Source organism: Argiope bruennichi, chromosome 4 (assembly GCF_947563725.1).
Source record: "Argiope bruennichi chromosome 4, qqArgBrue1.1, whole genome shotgun sequence".
NCBI lineage: Eukaryota > Metazoa > Arthropoda > Arachnida > Araneae > Araneidae > Argiope > Argiope bruennichi.
The window spans coordinates 70,149,749-70,163,701 of record NC_079154.1 but is presented as its reverse complement, the minus strand read 5'-3'; the positions used below and the strand labels follow the sequence as shown (position 1 = coordinate 70,163,701).

The window sequence follows — 13,953 nt, the reverse complement described above, 5'->3', positions numbered from 1 at the left end:
ATTCAATTCATGGTGCAGACATAAATAATTTTTGCGAAGGATTTCGAGACGGGTCATTTCTGGCTGATCAGTCATGTCCAACTCCTGTGATTAAGATTATCCGTGCGAATATTATGATACATTTTTACCCACATAAATTGAGGATGCTCCTCCATCCAACTCATAGGGTAAATCAAATCTTTATAAATCTTTATACAAGTCTCAAATAAATAAAAATTTTATTTATTAGAAATGCATGCTGAAAGTAAAGAATATAAATACTTTAGAAGAAATGTTTATTTCTTAATAATTATTATAACTGCTTTAATTAGAATTAATTCATAGCCCAGTTTTCACATACCTTGCATTAAAATTTAACTTTAGAAAAATAAGCATAAAATTCCAACAAAAATGTATATTCAACAAAAGACTGCCGTAAAAAAACATAGCAGATTGGACATAGTCCGCCAAAAATGCCAAATCTTGTACGTCAAATTCAAAAGTGCATCACTTATGTTCAACGAAATTCCTAGTATCTTTGAGGAAACTTCTGAAATATCTAGCAGAAAGGATATCCTTTTTTATAAAATTTCTCCAATTCTTCATCTTTTACCGTTTATGCACAACACGTCATTTATAATCTTGTGCACGCCATTCATGCACAACACGACATTTATAATCTTATGCACGCCACTCATGCACAATGTTATTTTTAACACTATGCATACCATATATGCACAATGTTATTTATAACACTATATAAATAATGGACAATATGCTACTTTTACCATTTATATGCCACTTACAGACAATAACTTTAATGTGCCACTTATGGACAATGTTATTTATAACACAATGTATGCTACTTATGGACAATGTTATTTATAACACAATGTATGCCACTTATGGACAATGTTATTTATAACGCAATGTATGCCACTTATGGACAATGTTATTTATAACACAATGTATGCCACTTATGGACAATGTTATTTATAACACAATGTATGCCACTTATGGACAATGTTATTTATAACACTATGTATGCCACTTATGGACAATACGTTATTTATAACACTATGCATGCCACTTATGGACAATACGTTATTTATAACACTATGCATGCCACTTATGCACAATACGTTATTTATAACACTATGCATGCCACTTATGGACAATACGTTATTTATAACACTATGCATACCACTTATGGACAATACGTTATTTATAATACAATGTATGCCATTTATGCAATATCATACATGCTTCTTTATGTATAAGCATGATACCAATATATTGCTAGCTTGTTTAAATCCTAATATACTCCAACGTAAAGTAGTGACCAATGAAAATGCACCACCCCACATTTTATCATATTTTATAAACAAGGTTTATGTAGTCACTTAGAGGACGTCATGACATCAAAAACCATTGTTGCAAACATGTTTTCTAACTGCAAACCAACCAAGCACATACTTTCTTTTCAATAGTAATATTTGCCCAATTTAAATTATGATGCCGTATTCATTAAAAATATGATTGAGGCAATTTCACTGGACACTATTACAAAAGTAATTGGTCAAGATTTCATAAGCTTTTGGATATAGATCTCATATTTTATTGAAATGCGGTCACAGACAGCGTAAACGGATTCTGTTAATTCTATATAGTACTAGAGTGTATCTGTAAATTCGAGGTGATATGTACTTATCAATTATATGGACAGTAAACACGAAGGTTGAAACATCCTTACCTTTTTCTAGTTGTCTCTGTCTGAAGAAACAGTTTTTATTAATAGTATGGAAGAGGCATCAGATTTTGTTTGATTTATTATGGTTTAATGAAGCAAGAACAAGTATGGCTAAACTGCGCCAAAAGGCTACAAGATAGCGGTTAATCTTAATAAAAGATTAAATATATCTGGATACACACAGTCTCTACATGGCAACCAGAATAAAAGTATTAAACTAAAATCAACGTAACTTTATTATTATAATTTTATTACCATTTCTCAGGTATTCTTAATGCATTACTAGCTGATTTTCAGTATCATTTGTATAGTGAAAATTATCCTTTCCAAGTAACTAAAACATTTTAATCTTTTAAGGTTAAATCTCAAAAATAAAATTTGTAAAATTAGGTACATTTTCTAAATCCATATCCAACTAATTATCCAAGAAATTCACAAGAAAATTCATTTTTGATATAAACATCATGGGGATTTTTTCCTCCCTTAATTATATTGTAGACTTCAGGGATTTTATTTTTTTATGTTCATCTTATTCCGCACCCTCCCTGTTAAAGAAATTAGATTTGTTCCATAAATTATATTATTTTATGCTTACTTATCTTATACGTTTCATTTTTATACTTATTATTTTTATTTCTTTATAGCTTTGTCCATCCAAAATGGATATAATATAGATAATCTAAATTTTTCTTACTATAGATTCGTTAACCTTCACCCAATTTGGATCAGCTGTGCCGACTTGGGAAATAAATATTTTTATCTATATTATTCTTTCCACAATATCTCGTAAGAATTTGAGCTTACCGAGTAAGTAAATCAATTCTTGGTAATAATCATATATATTATATAAGAATATTCCTATACATTATTAAGATTATAAAGTCTACTATCCAAACAGAAAATAAAAGGATAATACATGTAGATAAGCGAATTTGTATCATTTTAATTTCAATAAAAAAATTGAATGAAATGTCAAAGCTCTTTTATACAGAAATGTTATGCAATTCTGAGGACTAATAACTAACCAGAATTTCAAATCAATTAAGTTTTGATTCAATCGAAATTGTCCAACAGGAAGATTAACACTTTTCAAACTGATAGATAAATCTTTTATTGTCTAATTTGTGATTTTTAATAATCTATTTTATTTAATGCATTTTCACAAAAGCATGCTTTTTTTATCCCACATGGTTTTGAAAATTGTAAAGGGTGTCTGATCTCTATGTGATGAAACATAATCGTGCAATTCCAAATTCAAACAAAAAGAGCATTCACTTTGAGGCATAAGTCTGGCATTTAAAAGGAAGAATAAGTAATAAATTAGATTAAAATAATTACCTGATAGTCTTAACAACCCGTACTAGATCAAACAAAACTGATGATAAGCGAAAAGCATTCGCCCTCGCCTTAGTCTTTCAATCAATTCAAATCAACCTACGAAATAAAGCAAGAGAGACATTAGTTACCACTATTACTTTGATTGCTGCGTTTTCCTTTAAATTAAAACGAATAATAAAAACACGTCTCAAGGTTTTCGAATAATCAGTTTGTGAGTAATTCATCAGCTTATATTATATATTATAATAGCTAAATCCACCCATTCAAACATGGTGATTAAGCAGTAATTTATAAAGTAGCTCTATTTTATCGCTGGATGCTAATGAAAAGTTTTTGAATCTCTAAATTGAATTTTCTATGAAATGTGAATAAAAAATTATAAGTAGAAGAAAGAAATTCTAGAAAAAAGTAACTGAATTTCGCACAAACTGTTCAAAATTAATTTTCTTGTACAAACCGTGTACTCGCAGTCTATAGCTTATAGTTTAAAAAAACACAATACTTTTAATGATGTATTCCAAAAACCTTTAAATAGCAAAATTATCCCTCAAATGAGTGGTTTTTCTGCTTTAATTAAATATTATCTTCAGCTTTTCAACATGTTGCCATTCGATCTAACTAAGAGTTCATAAAATACTTGCAATGTTTATGAATTCATTAAATTTTTGTATCGAATTACAAGATCTGTCACTGAGTTAATTTTAATTTATTTATTGAAAATGCGGTTATTCTGTATTGGTAGCATCGCTAAAAAGAGATTTACGGAGATTCCTATTGGAAGCAGACTGAATTGCAGGTCATTGAAACTCGACCTTGGAAACCATTTTTCAACTTGGTAATAAGACAACAGTTTCATCTTAAAGAATTCGGAGCCAAAAATGAAGATTCTGGAAAATACAGGAATTTTGGCGCTATCTCTTTTAGAAGTCGAGTTATTAGATCTAGTAAATTCCATATCTTATTGAAAGACTATAAAAAAAGAAACGCTGACACGAGAAGTCAATATTTTCTTCGGAATTGCATCTCTAGTTTCTTCTCTCATACTCTGAATCTGTTACTTTTTCCGTATTAGCGATTTGCTATTGTTCTTGTGAATTTCTACAAGTATTGTTCTTTGTATATATGCTGGATGTGCTTTTTTTTTTGTTGGTGGTGGTAGTGTTTATCTTTTTGTTGGTTTTGCTTTGTGTTTTCTCGTGGAATAAAGCGGCCTGATCCCATTTTGTTGGGCTGCTTTCATTGCATAAGCACTGGTAATGTTTGTAACAATGTTCAAGCTCTGCACATCATAATCAAATTTTCTATTAATGGAACTACCTTATAATATCTGCTCATAAATATCAGAGAAACACCCACTTGACACATTGGTAATCCTAAAACTTCAAACATTCTAAAACAACATAACTTCACTTAGTAAAATTTTCTAATTACCAACTAATTTCATAACAATCAACATCGCGTTACTCTTACTTTAATCAAGTAGACCTTCGTACGCACTAGAATATTTAAAATATTTAACTTCCTGAAACAAGATACCTTCCATCACAATTTATGTATCGATATAATGCTATAATACATTCCGAAAACAAGCCACTTTTATCATGAACAAAGGCACCTGACATCCTAAAACACAACGCTAATTAACAAACTATGCTAGAAAATGGCACTTCAAAAATTACTTCTCCTTCAAAGAGGGTGAAATATTTGTGAAACTAATGAGAGGCTATATAATGCAATCAATTTTATACAAGGAAATAGTTTGCATAATACGTTATAATACATCTACACCTACTCAGTTTGGCTTTGATGCACTATAAGTTGTGAAGCATTCTACGAAATTATTAGTTCGGAAACTTTTTAGAAACATTGTGTTGCTTTTAAAGATAATTGCCTTAAGAAATAATGCTTACGGGCTTTAATGAAAGAACCTGAAGAAAAGATTGAATGTAAATTCGTAATGGCTTGAAAAATATTTGAAACTTTGAAAATATTTATAACTTTCTAAAAAAACAATAACTCCACTTTGGTTGGTATTTATGACGGGAAAAAATTGGATTTATGTGGTCATTAACATTATTTCAAAGACTTAGGTTGTATTTTTATGGCATTTTCATTGCCTTTTAATCTGAAATAAATCTCATAAAATTCGAAATCTTAATTAACCCCTTACCTGCCTAGGATAACTTGCGAGATTCGGTCCCCAGTGCCACGTATATAATTGCGAAACGTATATATACGGCAGTTAAAACACTGACTTAGGGAGACGCATATATACGCCCGCGGCAGGCAAGGGGTTAAATAATGCTCTTTTTATACCTTTATTTAAATTAAAGGGTTCAGTTCAATTCAGTTCAGTTACATTAACGTTTCATTTTAAAGCAACACTAGGGCTATTTTCGTAATTTTCGTAATTTTTTCAGATGACGAGGACGACACTTGAGTTGGCACCCCTTCCCCTCACGTGACTTCCGCACCATACCAGCGAGGGGGCGTTTGGTCCCGAATGAATTTAATGTGCGCCAAATCCACTTACGTTCTTCAGTGGAATTGATTCTCGAATCCGAAACCCTCCAGTTCCGAAGACGAGACCTGACCATGGCCCACGCAAATTAATGGGATTAGTGTCAAAAGTTCGACAACTTGGACTCTCGCTTAAACACCTGTTAGTGTTTGAAATTCGTGTCAAATTTTTAATTAAATCCTTCAATCACATTTTCATAAAAATGTGCTTCACATTTCATTTCCTGCTTCCATAAGTATGCAATGATGGTCAGTGAAATATCACCACCAGAAAAAGATGCTTTGAAGATCCACAAACGATGCTACTTTTATTTCTAGTATATCTGAAGCATTTATTGTATTTTTTTATAACAGTCATGTGTAAAAGTACTACTAGAAATGAGTGTAATAAGAATCATCTACAGCTCCTGTCACATCTGTAAGTGGATGTATGAAATAATAATGGTCAATAAAATTTAAAAGCTATAACTGAAGGTGTGTACTGGACTTGAAAAATGACGGGATTGTGAAGCAGCAAAAGAGAAGATTTGATTTAGTTAAATCACAAGAAGAATGAATCAAAACGTCAAGTATTAAGCGGGTATCACTTCACGAAGGCAATTATGCAAGAATGTAGGGAGACGTATGAAAAGAAAGGACCATTGATTCGAAATATTGTTATAGCCAATCAAACACGTCTGTGTAACAAATTCAAGTTGTCACGAGTTCTGCAGATACATCACAAAAATTCAAAAAATCATTTCTTTCACTGTGATTTCCATTCCAAATGTTTTGTGGTATATTTATCACTTACTCTGAGGCACCATCAAAGCCTCTTCGCGGTTGTTATGTACAAGTTGATTGAAAATTCATACATAAATAATTAAGCTCCATTTCCATGTTAGTAATAATAATACGATTCTGGTAAAAATAAGGATCTACGAAAGAGTTCTTTCCTGAAAGATAGTTACAGCAGGCAACTTCGAGAATGACCCACTAGGTTTAGCACTTTAATCTAAAACATCTAATAAATTTCGAATTATAATAAACTTATATTGAAAATAAGAAAATCAAAATTTTGCTTGTCTATCAATTAATATATGAAATTAAGGTTTGCAAATACGACAATAACAAAAAAATCAGTTCAGAATAACTCAACTTCACTTCTATTCAGTTTAAAATAGAAGTGTTAAGCATACTTGCAATAAAACTAAAAGTAGTAATGTAATATACTTTCTCCTTGATATCGATACATAACGGTTTACTGTTGGCTCTCTATATATATATCAGCTAATTTTATAAAATTAAAAACAATTTTTTAGAATTTTCAGCTTAAAACAAAAAAAAATTTAATAAAGGAAAGTAAAAGTGTCATTGAATATAATTTTGAAACTCATTTTGCAAATAACTCATTTGAACGGCCACAAGTAATGTTATATCGCAAGAAAATAAGAAAATTACTTTATCCTATTATAATTTTGGTAATAACATTTAAACTATTTATCTTGTGAAGAAAAATTTAAAAATCAGAAACTGCCAAATTTATATATCCAATACATATAAAATGAAGTCAAAATAGGACAAATTCATTATTAATAGAATGATCTCTAATGTGAAGGAAAGCTTCAATATCAAATTTCAGAAATTTAAATTGAATTTAAATCAAATAATTCTATTACAAATACAGATATTTGAATGTAATAATATTTAAGATATAAAAAAGCACTTTCGTTTTTCTGAAAAAACATTTATCAATTAAAGTTTAGAGATAAACACTCCATAATTCATCGCCGTTCCAAAAAAATTCTCATCTTGAAAGGGCAGATGCACGAATTCTTACCATTTTTCATTATGATTATTAAACTATATGAATAACGATTATTTTGGGAGAGGGATCCTATAGCTCAATTAAATGACAAGCAACCCACTTCCTTTTACAAAACATTTTAGGAGTAAATATGTATTATATAAGATACCTATCAGGGTTCGGAATAACAGTGAGATCTCTTGCATCGCTTACCCTTCAAATCCCCTCAAACAAACAGTGATATATCAGAGGGCAGACTTTCCCTTGCGATGCCATTTTAAAAGAAAAGTTAAACATTAGCTACAACAGGAAAATGTTACAAAATTTTTTAATGCTTGGGTTTACAAACAATACTTACCATTTATATTTAATTTCATGCAGCTTTCTTACGAAACGTCTAATTATATAAAATCATTCATATTCTATGTTTTTATTCGTTACTAAATGTATAATTAAACGATCGCATTCACTATAGTTTCTAATCTTAGACATTTGCTTTCTAAAAATTGTTATTTACTTGATTTTATTCGAAACATTTTTCAACTGATTTCACAAAAATTTTCGATTGTTAAAATAAAAGTTAAATTAATTAAAAATTGCATAATTCAAATTGCAGTTGCACTTTTAACAATCTTGACATTTCTTCTTTTCTTTTTATCTTTTCTGAACTCTGTCAAAAAAAGTTGTGTCTTTAAATGAAACAATTCCAATTAAAAATAATTTTTATAATACAAAATATTTACTGTAGAAAACTTCTGAAACAATACTTTTTTCTTCTCTTCTTTGATTGTATGATAAATAAAAACTACTCTTAAAAGTCTGATAAATAATTAACTTTTCATACGACGCATAGAGACTTTTCTTCTACCATTTTTGCTTTTTAATTAAAAATAATTTTTTCTTTGATAGGGGAATATGCATTTTGCTTTTATAGTTTCTTCCGTTCGGTTTTTATAAATTAAGATTAGATTAAATCTAATTGAAAACTTAATCCAGCTAATTGTTTTATTCTTGATAGTAAAAGAAATTTTAATTTGTATAACTGAGCTGTTTATCAATTATTCCTTTAGAATAAATTTTTTGAATTATAACTTTCTAAAAAATCACATAAAAGATTTCCTTCCCGAGTATTTTGCATACGTAGTCATTTATATTGCACCAAACGGGTCTGCTTTTATTCTACACTAGCCGCCTTTGGAGACCAGCCGGTTCGCTAATCTTAATGTTCGTTAAAATTTTAATAATTAAATATTTTATGCAATTCCTACTTTAATAGCTTCTTCATCAAAATATTTTAAAACTTTGAATTTTTGATAGACATATAATTTACTCATAATATTATAAAGGCCTTCAGTCATAACGTAATATGTATCTCTCTCATTTTCTGTTACCTCCCGTAGAATTTATGCTTTAAATTAAAGTATAATGGATTATGGAACACCGAGATATTATTGGAAGATGGCTGTGCACGTTCAAGAGAAATCGATGTGTCGTTGAGTGAAAAGAAAGGGATTCCTCTAAAATATTCCGCATACAACAGTTCAATTTTTATCTGCATAAGATGTTAGTAGAGCACATATCTATTGTCGAATGTGTGCATGACATGTATGCATTCAGTGTACTAAGCTACATAGACTCATCCTCATAGTCCATCATTCAGCAATAAAAGTCAATATGAAAATTTTTACTGAAAAAAAAAGTGCAAACTAAAACGTTAGAAGCAATTCGTGCATGAAAACAAAGATTTACAATTCCTGCGCCAATATCATGTGCATCATCTGATCACGGATCAAAATTATAAGGCGAGTCTCAAAATGGCCGTTAGATTGCTTCAAAACGGAGCGTAAACTTAATTTCTAATTACCACATTTCATACAGTTTATTTGTGCGATTTTTCGTCACTCTAATATTTTTGATAATAAATTCTGATCACAGTAAATTTATACACATGATATTTTGTAGTTCGTTCTTTATGTTACATGGAGTTGTCTCCCCAAAACTTCCTCGCATATTCTCGAATAAAAGTGTTATCCTTTTCTCCCCTTACATAAAATTGTGGACCTTTAATGAATGCATTGCACATAGCATTGGTAGACAATAGTTACAAAAATATCACTGGCATGAAATGAGCATTTTTACTCGATCTATCGGGCGATCTCCGACAACTTTTTTAACAATTAACATTTGTCATGCGATTAATATATATGTACCCAAAAATTAAATGTGTGTTTTGGAAGCATTATCTATACTTATATTAAAACTCAATGTGTGTGTGTGGGGGGGAGGGCTCTACAGGCCAGACCTTTCGACCTACAACTACCAAATTTGGCACGTGTATATCTTGGAAACCATTGTAAATTCTGTAAATAGTTATTTTTGTTTCGTTTTCCTACTGTAAATTTTTTGTTAATTAAATAAAATTCCCGTAACATGCCCACCAAACCGCTCAGTGACCAGAATGGTCACGGATACGGGGGTGAGAGACGGCGTTCTGTTCTATATCTTGGAGACCGGAAATGTGCACCTCGGAGAGATTTTTTTTTTAATTTTTAATTAGAATTTTAATTAATTGAAAATTTAGCGAAATTTTGACGTTTTTCCGCTATAACTTTCGAAAATATTACAGCACAAAATGTTTACATCATATAAAAGATTAAAAACTAATCTTTTCAATGATACTAAAGTTTTAACCAACAAATTAAATTTCTATTTTTAATGAATTTTTGAAAGATATTTAACCATATTTTCCAACAATTTAGTTCACTCAAAATAAAAATAAAATTTAATCTGCACGTTAATGGGAAATAAATTAGCTTTTATCAACGTGTTGCCATCACATTAACAAAAGTTCAAATAAAAAGTAAGTTATTATTGAAAATTAAATATATGAAAATGAAATGTTCAGCACGTGTCTTTATGAAATAAAATAAATGAAATATTTTCAAAAAAGTAAATGCAAGAAAAAAGTTTCTACTATCTTTAAGTTACTTATTATTGATTTAATAAATCAGTTACATTTAAGGCATGCACAGTTTGATACATACAGGACTAATTGAATTCCCTCTAACTGGATTCCGACAGCTAATATATATACCTTATGTATCTACTAACAAAATTGTTTAAATTTGCAACACAAATCAACAAATTCTCTGTTGAATTACGAATTTTAAATTATTATACAATTCTCAATCCTGTAAATTATATTTAACAATATATTCTTGAGACACTAATGTTTTAAATAAAAAGATATGTCAAATCTTATTTAAAATAAATCCAATCAACTAAATCAAACAAAAACTGACTGATTTATGTGAATTTCAGTATCTTCATTCTAATAAAAACACACGATTTTGGACCTTTCCACTCACCGTCTTAAAGAAAATATTCAACCAATGCCCGGAGTTCCTTAAAAGCTGATTATTGAACATATGTGTGTTTGTATGAGTGTGTGTTGGCGCACTACATGCAAGACCTTATGATGTAGAGCTATCAAACTTGGCCTATATTTTTTTTTGGAGGCTGGGAATGGATACCCCGGAAAGACTTTAAAATTTTAATTCATTAAAATTTTAACGATATTTTTGCGTATTTCCGAGCTAACTTCCAAAAATTTGACATCTCAAAACTAATTTTTACATCATCTTAAAGTTAAAAAAAAAAAAAAAGTTTTTTTTTCGACGATGCTAATGTTTAACCTATAAATTAAATTTCTATTCTTAATTTTTTTAAAGTATTTTAATTATATTTTCTAACAATTTATTTCGCACAAATAGAAAATAAAATTTAATCTACACGAGCACATCATAAGTGGGTGAAAAAAAGTTGCCATCCCCTTGACAAAAACTCACATCGAAAGATTAAGTTAAATTGAAAACACTCTTATGATAAATTAAAAACCTAGGAACGTGTAAGGTTCAACATGTGTTCACAATAAATGGAACGAATATGAAATGTAATATTTTCTATAAAAAAAAGTTTTCGTTTAATGTGAAAGTTATGAAAAAAGTTTTCGTTGACATTTTAAAAGAGTTATATTATTATTTCAGTTTTAATTAAGGCATACATAGTTTAATATATGCAGAATATCAGCTCTAATCAGTCCACAACAGTGAATTTTTTAAACTTTATTAATTGGTGTATATATCTATACTTATAATAAAGCTCAATGTGTGTGTGTGTGTGTGTGTGTGTGTGTGTGTGTGTGTGTGTGTGTGTGTGTGTGTGTGTGTGTGTGTGTGTGTGTGTGTGTGTGTGTGTGTGTGTGTGTGTGTGTGTTGGCGCTCTACAGGCCAGACCGTTTGACATACAGCTACCAAATTTGGTACATGTATACCTTGGAGGTTGGGAATGTGCACCTGGGGTTTCTTTTTTCGAATTTTTAATTAGAATTTTAATTATTAATTAAAAACTAACTTTCCCGCCAAAAAATCTTCCATTTTCCCCAGCGCCAACTTTTCCGCCAAAAAAATCTTCCATTATCCCCAGCGCCAAACGAGAAAGGCTTCAGTTTTTTTTTCTCCCAACAGTAATGAGCCTAGGGTTAAAATTTTTCGGCGGATTATTTCAATCGGTTCTGTTTATTTTCTTAATGTTTGATGCATTTAAAATTAAACATTGTTAATGAATCAATCTTTCAGATTCATTCTGAAGTACTTTTGAATTAAAATAAAACAGAATAAAGGAAATTAAAAATTTCTAATCCGCATAGCGTTACCCCAACTGGCGTAGAAAAAATCACGTATTTGCGTTACGTAACCGGCGAAGAAAATTCACGCATGCGCATTCTGTTCTGATTGTTGCCATGACAACGTTATCAATGGATGATTTAAATTATTTTTGGGTTAGTTGCATGCTTTTGTAAGTAAATTGTATTTATGTTAGTTATATATTTTTTGTATATGCTTATAGTTTTAAGTACATCGTTTTTTAAGTAGTTTTTTTAAAACCTGTTTTCAACCGTTTATTTTTAACGATTCGTTTTATTTTCTTAGTGTTTGATGCATTTAAACTTAAACATTGTTAATGAATCGATCTGCTCATAATGAATCTAAGAAAACTTTGTTGACAAACTCTTGAGATATTACAAAAGATATTCTTCAGTGCCCATAAAGTTTAAACGCTGAGTGACTCTATTTTCAGTAATCAGATTATAAAAAAAAATGCTTTGTTTCAGTAAAAAATATTATTATATTAATTGAAGATTAATTCTTTCCACTTTAATTTAAAGCATAAATTCTACGGGTGCTAACAGAAAATGAGAGATACATATTACGTTATGACTGAAGGCCTTTATAATATATGATAATCAAAATTTGAAGTTTTAAAATATTTTGATGAAGAAGCTATTAAAGTGGAAATTGTATAAAATATTTAATTATTAAAATTTTAACGAACATTAAGATTGGCGAACCGGCTGGTCGCCAAAGGCGGCTAGTATTTAATAAAAGTGGATTAAATAAAATAATCATATTTTATGTAGTTTGAATTAATAAATGTTCTAATAAATTATGAATTTTAAGTTATTATGCAGATCTTCTATTTTGTGAGTCATGTTTAATAAAATATTCTCAAGGCACTAATATTTTAAATTTAAGAAATGACCACTATTTTTTTTATGTCCACTGTCCATAAAATGGACACTGTATTTTATAATGAATCAGAGAATTTTATAAAATAATTCTTTGAAATGTGGCATAAAAATATTTCGTGGTATACATAAAATGACAGTGCTGAGGGGTTCAATCATACACACATACACATATTACACATACATCAGGAAAAATATTTACACATCAGGAATTACATATACATCAGGAAAAATATTTTAGTATTTATCGAATTTCTATCTCGTCCATTTCACATCCAAATTTAAATTTTACGGCAGCTGACAGTAAATTAAGAAGCTATATAGCACAATGAGCAAAATATTGGGAGGCTTTTATAATAATATGAGTTATATAGCTATATAAAATTGAAGTTTAGAAATATTTTCCAAAAGGAGCAAATTAAGAGACCAAGGTACATAAATATTAAATTGAAAGTTTTAGGGCGAATTCATTCTGGCGAACCAACTGGTCGCCAAAGGCGGCTAGTTTCTCAATAAATGGAACATTGAACTTCATCTGTAGTCGCAAGATCACATTCCAAATTCCATTTATTTAAGACATTGCGTTTTTGAGTTTTTGCGTTTACATCCATGAGAAATAGAAATCGATAGACTCTCAGAAAATTTTATAAAAATCTATAATTCTGATATTAAACATAAATACCAAATTTTATTTGCTTAGTTTTTTAGTTATCATATTAGCTTGTATTAGGATAGCAGGACAGACAGAAGTTAATAAATTTGATGTTAAATCTATATGCAAAATTTCATATACCTAGGTCAAAGCAGTGCTTTTTTTAAAAAAATTGTGTTCACAGGCAAATAGACGGTCAGAACAAAAAGATTGAAGATTACATAATTAAACTAAGAGATTGAACATTAAAAACGTGTTATCCAAACTCAGGAAGATCTAAAAAGTGAAAATTTGTCAAAATCTTCAGTTCGAATTTTTTTGGCAATTGCAATACTTTCTCT

At 29.6% G+C, this 13,953-nt stretch overlaps 1 long non-coding RNA gene across 1 annotated transcript in view; it reads right to left on the bottom strand.

Annotated features, from left to right (window-relative positions):
• The window catches only part of LOC129966938 (uncharacterized), a 91,084-nt gene that overhangs the window by 49,783 nt on the left and 27,348 nt on the right, over window positions 1–13,953 (bottom strand). Inside the window, exon 2 of the long non-coding RNA XR_008784318.1 lies at window positions 3,068–3,163. This is a non-coding gene — a long non-coding RNA (uncharacterized LOC129966938). The remainder of the gene's footprint in view (window positions 1–3,067; window positions 3,164–13,953) is intronic.